At 33.6% G+C, this 15,534-nt stretch overlaps 1 pseudogene; it reads right to left on the reverse strand.

Annotated features, from left to right (window-relative positions):
• The window catches only part of LOC120218952, a 31,396-nt pseudogene extending 23,988 nt beyond the window's left edge, over nt 1-7,408 (reverse strand).
• Nucleotides 7,409-15,534: the final 8,126 nt, after the last annotated feature.

Raw genomic sequence — 15,534 nt, forward strand, 5'->3', positions numbered from 1 at the left:
ATTATTTATTGATGAGTAATATCTATAGTCACCGAGATGAGACATATCCGCAAATTCTGGCCCGTACATTACACCATAATCAGCTTCATACATGTGTACAAGAGGGTCAGTTTGTGTCACATTTCCTAGAACTTCATCATCATCGGAGTTGAATTGCGGTGATTCTGGGTGAATGAATAGTCCAGTCGCAACACCATGCGCACCAAGCTCACGAAACGGTTCTTCTGGTGGAGATGATGGTTCCTCCATGCTCTCCACATTTAGATCGAAGAACCTACTACTTGCACGCATTCCCTTTGAATTGGAAGGCATATCGACATTGACATCGAAAAAGCTCGCAGTCGAATGCCTCCCTCTGGAACTTGAAGCCATCGTGTCAAATGGAAACTGCACAGATGATTGCGTCGATGACATCTCCATATGGTCAAAGAAATTTGCAGATGAATGCCTTCCCCTTGAACTGGACGCGATGTTGCCATACGAATTGTTCGTGGACCCACCTCGGTACATATCGTAAGGAGTTGCTGATGAATGTCTCCCCATTATAACATTAAAATCATTACACATTACTGTAGTCGAGCTGTCAACTTGATCAACTTGTTCAGCCAGCTCATAGTGGGAGGTTAATGATTGACCCCGAACAGCACGCACTTGAACAAAATATGCATACATCTCAATAGCGGCGTCTGAATAATTACTTTAAGCTTCAACCATCATTTGAACATCATCATTGTTCGAAAGTTCGAACGCTGTATAAGTTAATGGCAACAATGATGTTGGAAATCTGTACTGCAACGACGACATTCTTCTACTACTTCCAACATGAATCTTTCTCGAAATCTTCTTTATCAGCTCCACAAGAGTTATGTTTCTCTTGAATGATATTTTAATACACTAATTTGATACGAAAACAACGCCGGTTTCATCTTCTCGAATTTCACCATCATAATAAACAATAGTTGAAAGTCACGCTATTCTTTGAGTTTAAAAGTGCGGCATATTATATTTGCAAAAAAAAAAAATAACTGAAACAAACCTGATTAAATAAATTATATATGAACGTAAATATAACACAATAAATTTTTTTCACATCAACGTAAATAATTTAAATAATATAATTTTATATTATTATCTGCACCGCAAAACTATTTTGACGTATGCTTCTGCTTTTCAATTTTACAAACACAAAAATTAATTGAAAATAATTAATATAATATTTTTTCAAATAATCATTATAAACAATAAGTATAATAAAAAAATTATAACAAAATTTATAACGAAAAATCACACGAACTTCTAAATTAAATATGAGAAAATTACTAGAATTATTACTCGTTGATAGAATTGTTGTATTAATTTATAAGTTGAGAGGAGAGATGTGAGGAGATGTGAGAAACTTAACTGGGAGTGAAGAGTATTTATAACCATATAATGTGCAGTACCTGCACCGCGCTATATGTAATTATTCAGATAAAAAGTATAGCGTGGATCAGGGTCCGCGCTAAATATAATTCTGTCAGATACCCAGATATAGCGCTGAGCAGGGGCGGCGCTATACCCCTACATGGCGTATAGCGCGGATCAGGGGGCGCGCTATACCCACGTATACGCCATGTCAGCATATAGCGCGATACAGGGGGCACGCTATACCCCACGTGGCGCCAAATCAGCATATAACGCGGGACAGAGAGTGCGCTTTACTGCTACAGGTGTTAGATCGAGAAATATAATCTAACTAGTATTAGATCGGTAAATATACCGATCACCGATGATTTTTCGAAAAAAATGCCAAATTCTGTCCGACTGGACCAATTGGCCCAATTGACTGCGGAGATACTGCTGGAGATATTGGAGTCAAAGATCTCTGTCTGTCAGAAGGATTCGACCATAGTCTTCCAGGCCTCAGTCCATCAAAATTTTCCTGTCAATCATTAAATCCTAGGCTACCATGATTTCCAGGAAACTGCCTCTACCTAAAGATCCCAAAGGCGAGGGATAACTAGGCCCAGGTCCGAAAAACATGTTATCACCTTGTTGGTCAACATTAACCAAGGTGGTTAGCTTTGGTTGTGAAACTGGTGCAGGTGGCGTAACGTAAGGCATACTTGGAGGAACTAGCTGCTGATAATACGATGGCCCAGAGAACAGATATTGCTGTGGGGAATATAACTGTGCGTCACCACCTAGAGAAGGCAAAGGAGTTGTGGCGGGGGAATATGGTCCATACGGGATTTGCGGATTGTATCCATACCACTGTGGCGGACAAGTGATGGATTCTCATTGTAGAGACCCTAATTAAGATAAAATGGAAAATGAAAGCACAGAAATCTTAATTGTTAAATGAAAACCTAAACAGAATAAATGATGGAAACTAACCGGAGAACCAAGTTCGAGTCCTTCAGCATTAATATATGGCGGATATTCATCCCATTCGCTGGCACCATTACCATAACCTGCTTTTAAACTTGAAACAGGTACCCAGGGTTAATTTTCACATCAAATATTTAGCGATCACAAAACAATATACTGCAATGTAGTTTATGCTAAAGAATGATTCCTTTCCTTGCATAGTTATCAACATCTAAAAATTACTCAAAAGTAACAAGCACTACTATCAACTAAAATATTCGGTAAGAATTTACGAAAAGTTAATGAAATCTTCAAAAAAAAAATTACTATGAAAAGTTGCAGTTATCCAATTCAAAAAGCCTATACCTTGCCAACATTAAAGCCAAAGGAAAAAGAATCTAAACCAAAATTCTTTGTTCCTCTTTCAGATAGTAAACCAAACTAGTAGCCAAAAGTTAATTACTTTTTAGACATTAAAGAAACACTTAGGCAAACATAAAAGAACGCCTGATTTTGGTACTTATATATAGATATGGCAACGAACTGCCAACCTCTTTTATAACATATACCATACAATAAAAACCTTTTCATATAATATCAGTACTCCAATTATAATGTAGAAATGGGTATGGAAAAGAAAACTTACTAATATTATCTTATTTTCTACATTTTGAAAGAGTACAAAGAAAGCCTATATATAATATGTAGAGTACAACAAAGCTTACAAGTCCTATACATTTAAACTTCTACGAGATTACCTTAATCTAATTATCTGCCAAGTATTATCTACTAAGATTTCAAATACAGCTCAACTATTAAGGTGGCGTTTGGTTCGCTGGAATATTTCTGAGGGAATTAGAATCTGTGAAGGAATTAGAATCTGTCAGGAATTGGAATCCAATTCCATATTCTGTTTAGTTCGCAGACATGTAAGATGAATTTGATTTCAGTAATATAAAATGACAGGATTGCCCTTCTTGTTTTTTTGCTTAATTTTAGTTTGTTTTATAAATTACATGTAGCAATATATTATAAATTTTTTTAAAAAAATAAATTTCAATTTTATTGATTGATTATTCATTTCAATAAATTATAAAAATCATACTAATAAACATCATAAGTTAAAATCATCCTAATTAGGGGCGGCCATGGGTCGGGTTGGGTTGGGTTTTTGGTCCACCTGACCCGACCCGAGAATAAGGGAACCTCCATTCGAGACCCGACCCGACCAAAATAAAGTTTCACTCGACCCGACCCGAATATATGAATCAAAAACCCGATCCGAAATAATAAAAAATTTATTTTTATTCAATAAAAACAATGACTTTATTGAAAAATATATATATAGAGGGGTATTATTGTAATTATTCATAAATTTATAAGGTAAAATTATATATTTTTTGGGTTGGGTCGTGTCGGGTCGGGTATTTTTCACCCTAAACCTGAACCCGACCCGACCCGAATATCACACTTAAAAAAACCGACCCGACCAAAATAAAGTTTCACCCGACCCGAATATATGAATTAGAAATCCGACCTGACCCGACCCGAAATAAAAAAAATTATTCAATAAAAACAATGACTTAATTGAAAAAAATTATATATAGAGGGGTATTATTATAATTATTCCTAAATATATAAGGTAAAATTATATATATTTTCGGGTCGGGTATTTTTCACCCTAAACCCGACCCGAATATCACACTTAAAAAAACCGACCCGACCCAACCAAAATAAAGTTTCACCCGACCCGAATATATGAATTAGAAATCCGACCTGACCCGAAATAATAAAAAAATATTTATATTCAATATATGAATAAGTTACCAAAAGATTGACGAGGGTAGTATGGTCAAATTTCAATTCCCTCTAACAAGGGAATTGAATTCTATCATAGAATAGATGAAATTCACTTTCCCTCCTTTAATGGAAAGTTGAAGCCATGAGGGATTTCAATTCCCTTAGAAAACTTGAACCAAACATGAGAGAGTAGTTGAATTGGATTCCAATTCCCCCTAATTCCAAGGGATTCATGCGAACCAAACGGCACCTAAGTATACAATAAGGATAAGAACATAATCTACATTTATTACAAGAATCAAGGAGTGACAAATTCAAGAACTACTAAATATTAGAAACTTAGGATAGAAAGAGAGAATTGCTGTTATACCAGCCTTAAATGCAATCAGAAAATAAATTTTCAGTTGGAAGTCATAAATAGAAAGATTCAACATGACTTCCTAGCTTTAAAATAGAGAAAAGATAGAAGATTAACCTCCATAATAGAAAGCTTGGCCCTGAGGGGCATAGACTGTACGTGAGTAGACATTATGGTCTCCACCAGAACTGAAGGATCCAGACTGACCAGTGCAGTCCCTTTGATTGGCAATTGGGGCAGAATCCTGGGAGGAATTAAGAACTGACGTCTCATATTTTGTCGAAAGAGGCTGTCAAAGGAAACAGTATTTGAAGGTTGTTAGTAAAGTATATTTTCTTGAAACTATCTAAAGGAAACAAACAAAAAAGAGAGATCAATGTCAATAACTCACTACCTGTTCCTTCATGTTTTCTGGATCACCATGCTGCTCTTCTGCATCCATGATCAGTATGCTCAGTGACTAAGAAGAGTCTTAGAAATACACGCAGTACACATTATTGACCAACCATAGACAAACTTGAAGATACGAATATGTGCTGCGAACAAATCCACGCGTGCACACCTATGCACACAGATAAATAACATGAATAAATTTTACAAGCAAAACTAGCTGATTTAAAAATCAAAAGGTCTAGGCTTAGCATTTATTTACTCCTAGGATGACAACATCAAAATGATAAGGCAAGAAGCCTGTACAAAACACTAAGGGGTATTTGGTTCACGAAATAGAAGATTAGCTCGGGTAATAAGATTACCGGAATGTTCTAATACTTTGCACATTGACACTTATGTTACATTATCCTATTTAGTTCATTTAAATGGGATGTAAGATTTTGCTATTTGGTTGACGAAATGTACGATACTAAATTGCCCTTAATCATGAATAAGGATGATAGTTATTAAACTATGTTGAGAGTGAAAGATAACTGTGAAAATATAGGAAAACTTTTTAAGGCGATAACAATGAAATACACAATATCAAAATTTCTCAAGTAATAAATAATTAATAATAGAAAAAAATCACATATTAATTAATTAAAAGCTAAGGTAAAGTATCAAAGGACTGACAAGCGTGATTCATTAGCATTTATCATGTGTTGGTACTTTGGACTAACATTATTAATCAAGCTGATGACGTGGAATCATACCTGATAAAATCATGACACATGACAACAATTTCACATTATTGGTGGATCAGCATAATGAGGAAATATTCAAAGACAGGGATCTTTTAAATATAATAATAAAACTATACAATTATATAAAACTGAAATATAATAAAAGAGTTCAATTAATATATATATATATATATATATATATATATATATATAAGAGAATCTGGAAAATTAATAATTTCTTATTTTTCTAATATAAAATTTTCATGCTTTAATGTTTTTGAAAGTTTTCAATATTTTTGAATTTTTAAAATGTATTCCCATAAAACTTCAGTTTTCTTTTTAAGTTCGTAACCTTCTTTATTTTTTCAATTTTTCCTTTTATATTTTGCATTTTTGGAATTCTTAATTTCTTATGGAACTTTTTATTTTCCTATTTTCCAAAAATTATTACTTTTTTCTATAATTTTTTCCTCTCATCATGCTAACATAGAAATAGACATGTCAAAGACAGCAATTTGTGATGTATCAAGCTTTTATTGGGTATTCATGCCACATCAACAATTTGATTACTAGTATTAGTCCGAAGTAACAAAATTAGTGATAGAATAAAAGTTCATTTCAAGTATCTAATCATGAATTCTAACTCTTCAAGTACCAAATTTGCAATAAGTGTGTACCAAAGGTCCAAAACCAATATAACGCTGCCAAATAACTAATCAGCCATACACATTAAACAAAATCTAGTAAAATCATGTACATACTGTCTCTTTTTCCCCAACTTTGAAGCAGAAGCATAATAGAAACATTTTCATTTTAGGCAACACCAAAAGGGCAGAACAAACGTTCTAACAGAACATAAAGGCCAAGGAGCATCACAATAAAACAAAAATTTTCATCAATTTGTAAGTAGGAAAACATGGTTTGAGAATTTCAGAGTCATGACATCAAAAGCTAGATAAATATTTTGAACCTCAACTTAATTGATTCGTACAACCTCATGAGAGATAGCATCCAGCATGTCCAGGAAACCCCTTTCTTATTCTCTCCCTCCTTGGAACAAAAAGAGGCTTTTTTAGTCATGAGCAAGAGATAGCATCTAGCAGGTCACCGGCAATTGGTTCCCTATTCTCAGCCTCCTCTATACACACTAAAAGAAACCCTATATTTGTCATCTTAAACTCAATTAACTTGAATCTAGCAACCTCAGTGATTAAGAGATTTGTTTTATCCCTTGATGTCCCAAATTCAAGTATTGCATATGCAGGATAAGAACATTCATTGTTAAATGGTTGAGAGTCTTTGAATAAATATTATCTTTCAACCCAAATATATATATATATAAACTCAATTGACCTCTTTTCTAACTTAATTAGAATTAACTTTACAATTCCCAGTCTTTATACAGTTCGCTTCCATATCAACAATCAGGAAAATTCACAACAAACACTAATTCGACAAAGAAGATAAGAATTTTACAATAATTATTTTCAATTGCCAAGACTCAGATCCAAGATTTTTAAGAAAGGATTAAATCCACTCCACTAACCTATAAGCAAGTAATAAAAAAACTAACAGAGTAGATCAACCAAAGATACCCAAGATACAACCATGGTGAAAAAATTAAATAAAAAATAAACGAATTGGCACACCAAGTCCCAACTAACGAGTCATAGAAGATATGCAAATAAATAAAAACCCGTAAAATCAAAAGACCCAGAACAGAAATTGAACAGAGAGAGTAATAGATTATGGAGTAGTTGACGTACCAGAAGTACGATCTGGGCATAAGCTCAGAGCTACAGCATCTGACTTTGCAATTCTAATATTTATTTATTGGGTAAAGTTCGAAAATGGAATTTTCACAATGACAACAAATCCCGCCAATATCATTTGTATTTTTTGAGAATACAAATTATTATTTTGCGGGAAAAAAAAGATTTTGGTTGGAATCATTAGCAAAAATAATCAAATGATTATGTTGATTCATTTGAATAATTAAATGTTTCACAATTAGTTAACTGAATTTATTACCATAACCTTGATTTTTTTGCTTATAGTATATTATAGTGTATTGTTTTGTTCAGTTCATTGATTATTAAAATATATAAAATAATTTTTTTGACTATAGGATGTTACTTTGTAAAGTTTTCCAATTACTAAAAGTTATAAAATTATCATCTGACTATTCATATATTCCAAACTTGTTACTTTTCACTAAAAAATTGACGATCGTTTGAGTTGGACGTTAACATGTTGGTTTGGTTATGATAAAATTATATTTTAATTATGGCTACTGACATTACTGTTGCTTTCAAGCACTGACTCAACGACATAATATTCTAAGCATTTGCTCGATGATATATCATAAATGGAGAGTCGATCAACAAAATAAAACTGAAATGATTATGAGATCATATTTTATCATATCTTAGTTAACAAGTTAAAATCCAACTCAGATGGTCACCGATTTTTTAACGAAAAAGGACAAATTTGAAACATAAGAATAATTAAATGACTATTTTATAACTTTTAATAGTAAGAGGACTCAACAAAGGGGTGTCTTGTAATTAGGTGATCATTTTATAACTTTAATAATTGAAGGAATCAACAAAATAACATCATATAACTGAAGGACCATTTATGTACTTTACCCTTATTTATTTATATAGTTACTTTCAAGCACTGACTCAACGGCATAATATTCCAAGCATTTGCTCGATGATATAGCATAAATGGATAGTCGATCAACAAAATACAACTGAAATGATTCTGAGATCAGATTTTATCATATCTTAGTTAACAAGTTAACATCCAACTCAGATGGTCGCCGATTTTTTAACAAAAAATGACAAATTTGAAACATATGAATAATTATATGACTATTTTATAACTTTTAATAGTAAGAGAAACAACACTTTGATGCTTGTAAATCACACATTCACATGAAAGCAACATCCTCAAACAACATAATCAATTAATCAACATGTTTTATTACAATCTAATAGTCCAATTCATCATGCCACATTTATTACAAGTTCAACATATCAAGAACATTAAACTCAGTGGTTCCCACATTGCCATTTTATGAAACCAAACCACATGCACTTTATTTAATATTATCTTGCTCGATCACACCGAATGCTTGCTCCTTGCCTCAGACTCAACAACTAATCCTCTAAAAAAATATTAAACATCAAGTGTTAGCTGAAAGCCCAATGAATAACTAACATTCTAAGATATGCTCATTTTAAAGCTAAAAGAAAGATCATACGTGCATTCACTTCTCACTTGTTCTTACCTCAAGCATTCATGTCATCATGTCATGTTTCAATGTTCATATAATGCATCATTTTTACACACATAAACTAAATTACAATCATGCTTATTTCATCACATACTTGCAGGAATACACATATACTCATGCACCATTACCTTGTTGGTATTTTCATAACATAAACATTCAATATTTCTCATTTAATGATCAATGGCCCTTCTGTTTGAAACATAACTCACTCATTGAATAAAATAACTCTACAAAACTCCCTTTTATTTATGGACTCACTTAGGTCTAAAACCACGACTTCTAGAGTAAACTAAATAAACCAACCCTTTGTTTATACACATATATAAAACCATAGTGTACTCCTTCCTAGGCATGTCTTTCATATTCAATGGTCCCATTAAGAACAAATAGCCAATTAACCTAAGTTAATCTAGAGTGAGTATCAAATGATGCGTGTCTTATTCACATATACACTTTCAAAATAAACTTTGAAACATTTATAGGAAATGGTTTCATGATCAACCTCATATGGACAATAAGTTTCTCAGTCATCCATGCACATATTAATATATATACACTTTCAAATTATGGTTTCAAAACCACTATGCACACTTGCAACATATATTCAATACACATGTTATATTCACGTTACATAACACATTTCAATAACAATCATGCACATAAATATAAGTTCACTTACACTAGAGTTTAAGTTAAGAGAATCACTCTAAAATACACATTTTTTTACCCTTGAACATGTTCACCATCCAAGAATGAAAGTCACTCACTTTAGCTATCCGCAAACCAAAGTTGCTTCTAAACACTTAGCAAACGACCATCAAAACACGATGCACCAATTTTGCTCAATTATCAACACATTAAATACCTTGGAAAGAAAAAAAACACACACACACACATCAAAATCTTGTCCAAAACAAATCATAATTTTTTGTTTCCAAAATAGAGCAAATGAACCAAAATTACCGAAAATCTTACCAAACAAGTCTCTAAGCCTCCAATCCAATAGACACTACTTATCCCCAATAAGAAATGTACGACCTTATCCTATATATGTACCCATATTCGAGTCAAAGATATCACATCAGTTGTATAATACACTTACTATTCAAAAACCAAGGAACATTTTTTTCTCTTTAAAATCTCAAAATTTATATCTTTATTTTAAATCTAATGATCTTATAAAATCATAATTTAATATTTTAATGTTAAAATCAAATCTGTTTTTAGGCAGTAACTAGGCAATTTCGTACTGTTTAATATCATAAATGAAACTGCCTAAATTAAAAATCAACAACTTAATATTTAAAACATGTCTTATTAAAATACTATTCATCTATACTGCTTATTATACTTTAAATTTATATATTCAAAGTATTTGAAATTTAAATAAATTCCATATCAGAGCAATTAAAAATTCTATAATATACATGCCACTATATAATTAAAAAGTAACATTGTATGATATCCATTGTCTTTACCCATTTTGGAGGCAGATTTGATTCCTCAGAAATGATGTGACACATTCTCTACTTTTCTTACTTGCTTGTACCAACGTGTGAAACAATCACACGCTAAGTGTTACACGTTGTGAGTACTAATAAATTATATGCAAATGATGTGCAAGTATACACTATCATAATAAGTTATCAATTGATGAGTAAGTATCGTCTCCAGAGGGACTGGTGGAAATTATGAGTTTGACCACATCACTACACTAATTTATCTAAGTATAGAGATGATATATACACTGATGATGTTTCAGTAACTGAAAATGTGAGAGTGAATGAAATGATGGTAAGGGAGTGTGATTAACTGAATAATGTCGTAGCAAAAGAGCAATTTATAATGATGAATATGATGAAAATGCCAAGGAAATGTAAAATGGTAAAAATAGAAAATAAATGGAATAGCTTGATAATCCTCACACGGAAAACTACTTCGGGAATTAATGGTGGGGAGTCACTTAAGGAGTTGAAAACTTATCTTTATAGATGATTTAGTCTTCTAATGCTTTACTTATTTGACAGAGTTTACTAAAAGTGTGTTCGCTATCTCTAGTCATTAAAACCTAACAAAATAGAATGTCATGATATCTCCTCTTAGTCTCAACTATGGTAGCCTACACTATTGATGACACACTACCCCTCTTAGCCGTTGAAATCCTACCTTAGTCTCTCTCAAGTACTAAGGGATTAGCTATAGTGATTAACTATATCCCATTGCTTATGTAAATCATTTCTAAATTATCTCGAACAGTTAAGAATTAACGACTAGATTTCTCTCGAACATCTAGTATTCATCTAAGAAATGGACATTCTCATGCTTTTTACAATCTTAGAAGATGAAGAACACATAAAAAACAAGTAAAAACAAAAGATAAACATTCATCAACAATTAAAATAAAGTTTCAAGCATCCATCGAATGAACCCTACCAAATATATCTTAGTTCATGGTGGGATTCGACAAACCACAGAGTATACCCAATTGTCATTCGACCTTACAACCCAAATAAAGTTTCAAGCTTTAACAATGGAGAAAAAGTTAGAGAAGAAAGCACTAAGTGTGCATGGCTGACACTTCCCTCAAACCACCACGAATGACTATAGCGTGAGCTCCTCTCGGATACTACGCCACTCCCTCGAGCTTCACCAATGGAGGAACACCAATAAAAATGGAGAAACAAGAACGATAATGGAGGTACAGAAAATGGAGAAGATGATGATGGATTTCCAAGCTTTTTTCCAAGAATTTTCCATAATTATTTCTTTCTCTTGTGAGGTATCCTCATAAATAAAATATCTAAGGGTCTTTTTAGGTAAGTTTGCACTCAAAATACCCATCATACCCCCAAATTCATTTCTTAGGCATGAAGTGTATCTCCGCATGTGGCAATAGACCCCATTCAGGCGTTATTAGCAACAAACATGTGTTTTGACAGCTATCCTCTTATGAAAATACCTCTTTGTCTTTTTATACGCCAGAAATGCAAAGGCATTGCAATCTACTTCAGCAACCTGTGATACCTTGACACTCTTCTCAGCTTACCCTATGCTCATTATTTCTTGCACATCACTAACCATCCACACCTTTCCCATCATATAGAACTTTAACAAAGTAAATATAACACATCCATCACAAATGAAACTACATGGAACTATATGAATCTAAAATGACTTATATGAGTTATTGTGAAAAATGCCTTAAATGTAACCTTTTTGCGGAGTTATCACACCCCCAAGCTTAAGCTATTTCTTGTCCTCAAGCAATGGATAACAATTAACACAATCAAAATGTAATGGCAATTTTCAACAATAAGAAAACCAAGACAAAAATAGAATTTCAACCCTCAAAGAAGTTGGCTTCAACATGCTAGACATATCAAGAAATCAAGTACTTTTCGCTAGGTTAAGATTCATTGTGGTTGTATGTGTGCGTGGTTGTATCTAATCTATACTTAACGAATCTAGGCAATTTCTAATTGAGTTCCCTAGCTTTGCCATGACATTTACTCATTCATTAAACACATTTATACTCCCTTTTTACTTAATACACTTTTTTTACGCTACTACGAGGAGAGTCAACCCATCAAAACCATGATCTACACTTGTTGTGACTGTCATTTATTGAAATCCGGTATCCAGGAATTGCCTCAATAGTGCAAACACACAGAGTCATCCCATGACTACTTTTATTCACTCGTATGTGTGTGGCTGCCAGTTATTAAATAGAGTTACAGGTAATGCCACGGCAAAGAGAAGTGTCCCTCTACAGCTATGCCAAAGCATTTATTCACGATTAAACAAAATTTAGACATAAGGGAGTTCTTTAAACAATGATTTATCATTTAAGCATAATACCAAATTTTAATGCCAAGCCTAACCAGAGTTCTTTCATAAAAACTTCCTAAATTCCTTAAGTATAGAGAACATACAAATCGTGTACGAATAATTCACAAAGCATCAAGTCCTAGAGTCAATTATATAATTCTCAATAGTTATTTGCATTCAATTTTTGGCCTAAAAAATTCATTAACATCGGGTATCATCAAAACATTTCATCTAATTTTCCTACCAATTACTGATGCCATGGCATAATGTTATGCTAATACTATCATGCACATGTTCTACAAAGAATACTACTTCCCCCAAACTTGAGAGAAGCATTGTCCTCAATGCTTAAGAGAACTAAGTAAATAATTAAACTAAATGTAATGTCATGTTATGCAAAAATGAATGCAAAATCAGTGGAAGACGAGGTACCTCGATTTCTATGGTGGTTACGGTGTTATAGTGGAGGTCCTTTCAGTTCCACGCCTGATGCGTTTCCTTAATGGTGTGGGACTTGATTTCGAAAATATGGAGTAATAATGGGCAATGAAGGTGTTAACATGCCCCACTGAAGTCTTGATACGATTGTTGGTTCAACGCGTGGAATGAGGTATTGGTGCTTTATCAGGATTGGGCGCTGCAGGGGACAACTCAATAAGAAAGTCATGTGTAAGGGAATGGGATACAGGATCTGGTACTAGCTTAACATCTATAGAATTTTATATGGAAAACCCAAGAAATTCCATTCTACATGAGGTAGCATCTCTTGAAAGATTGACTACACTGCAATATCTATTTGCTTGACGTAGCCAAAGAAATTATTTATATCACCCGTGAGAGCACTCAAGTGAGTCATTGTTTATTGGACAGATTCTTCGAGGGCAAGCAGTCTTGCCTTGGTATTGCAGGGTTTTTCTTCCTTGAACTCTTTTGTATTGGTTGCCTTGGATTTGGGGTTAACCAATCCTAAGAGAAAGGGAAGCCGTGCTCTTGTGATGCCCGACACATCAGATAAAATTTCGTCAATTCAGTTTTCAGTCAATTTCTTCTTTTGGTACAATGTCATGATAAGGTTCGGGAAAACAACACGCTAATTTTTTTTCCTAAACACTCATGAGCTTGCTCAACAATTATTCGACCAATATCAATGGAACGAGTAACCATAATAGAAGGTAATAACATTAGACAAGAAGGGTTACCGTTGTGTTATGGGCAGTCAACATGAGCTTATATTTCATGAAATGGTTCTATAAATTCGCGTGAGGTTGGAAATGCTCCTGGTTGACAGAATAACGACTAGTTTGACGACCATTCTAGTTGGTGTTTGGCAAACACAAATCATTTAGTAGCCCATCATATGTTGCATTATCAATTTCCTTCTCAAAATCCACATGATGGTCTACAACGCCCTATAAAATGAAAATAGTGATTAATCACAAATGGTGTAAAACGAATATATTTACCTCTAACAAAGGAGAAATGTTGGTTTGGTTTTGATATGTTTTCATAGAACTCCTTAACCAAGGAAGCGTTGATGGAACTGGGATGCCGTGCAAACTTCTTCCATTTGTGGCTCGACAATGTCCATAACATCCAGCCCAAAACCACCATACTGCTCCTCAGTTAAAATAAACCCCAACTCAAAAAAGAGTATTTGTTTCTTGAAGTTTTGGAATCGCTCCCTCATAGCGTCATCAACAAACTGTTGAATAAGAGTAGATTTAGCTCATGAGGGTCGAGTTCATACCATTCTTTAGTCGGTTTGAGAATAAAAATTTGAGAGCTTTTGCTTTGCTACAATGACATCGGTGTGAAAGGAAATAGAAAAGAAGAAGATGAAAAACTTAAAAGAAATAGTGAAGGAGAGAGAGTGAATGGATCGCTGAAAAGAAATGAGTGGATGGCTGAAAAGAAATGAGTGGATGGGGTGAAATTGGTAGGTGAAAAAGAAAACTATAAATATTAAATGAAGGGTGAAAGGGCAATTAAAAAAATGGAAATATGATAATATAAAGAAATAAATTGTAAAAAGAATATTTCCCTTCTTAATTTTGTCTTTTCTTTCCTTGGTAATCGCTCAATCATGTAAGCCTGAGTACTGGTGGGTCCCTACAAAACAAAACCAATTGTAAATATCCATGAATAATATAAATAATAAAAATAATGATAAAAATAAATTTTTTATTTATGCACAAAAAATAAATTCCAATGTCGTGGCATTGAAATTTGGTCCACGGGGCGGGGACACTCACACGTCATGCAGGTAAAGCATCAACTTATCTTGCAAAGGTGGAGCTCCATTGTAAACTTTCAAGCACTGATCGTTGACCTTAAAGATTATCCCATCATCTATATTTTTTATAACAACTTCTCCATGGGGGTAGACATGATGCACCTCAAATGGTCCCGACCATATAGATTTAAGCTTTCCAGGGAAGAGCTTAAGCCTTGAATTGGAAAGCAATACTTGTTGGCCAACATCAAAATGTCGTGGCATTAGCTTTTGGTAATGCCACTTTTTGGTCTTTTCATTGTATAACTTGGCATTATCATATGCTTGTAACCTGAACTCTTTCATTTCATTAAGCTCAATCAATATTTGTTCCCCAACTAATTGAGTATCAAAATTTAGCCTCTTAATGGCCCAATACGCTTTGTGTTCTAGCTCAACAGGGAGGTGGCAGGCCTTCACACACACTAACTGGAAGGGTGACATGCCCAGAGGAGTCTTAAAAGTTGTTCTATATGCCAGAGTACCTCATCTAACTTTGGTGACC

Source organism: Hibiscus syriacus, unplaced genomic scaffold (assembly GCF_006381635.1).
Source record: "Hibiscus syriacus cultivar Baekdansim isolate YM2019G1 unplaced genomic scaffold, ASM638163v2 tig00000003_pilon, whole genome shotgun sequence".
In the NCBI taxonomy this organism is placed as follows: Eukaryota; Viridiplantae; Streptophyta; class Magnoliopsida; order Malvales; family Malvaceae; genus Hibiscus; species Hibiscus syriacus.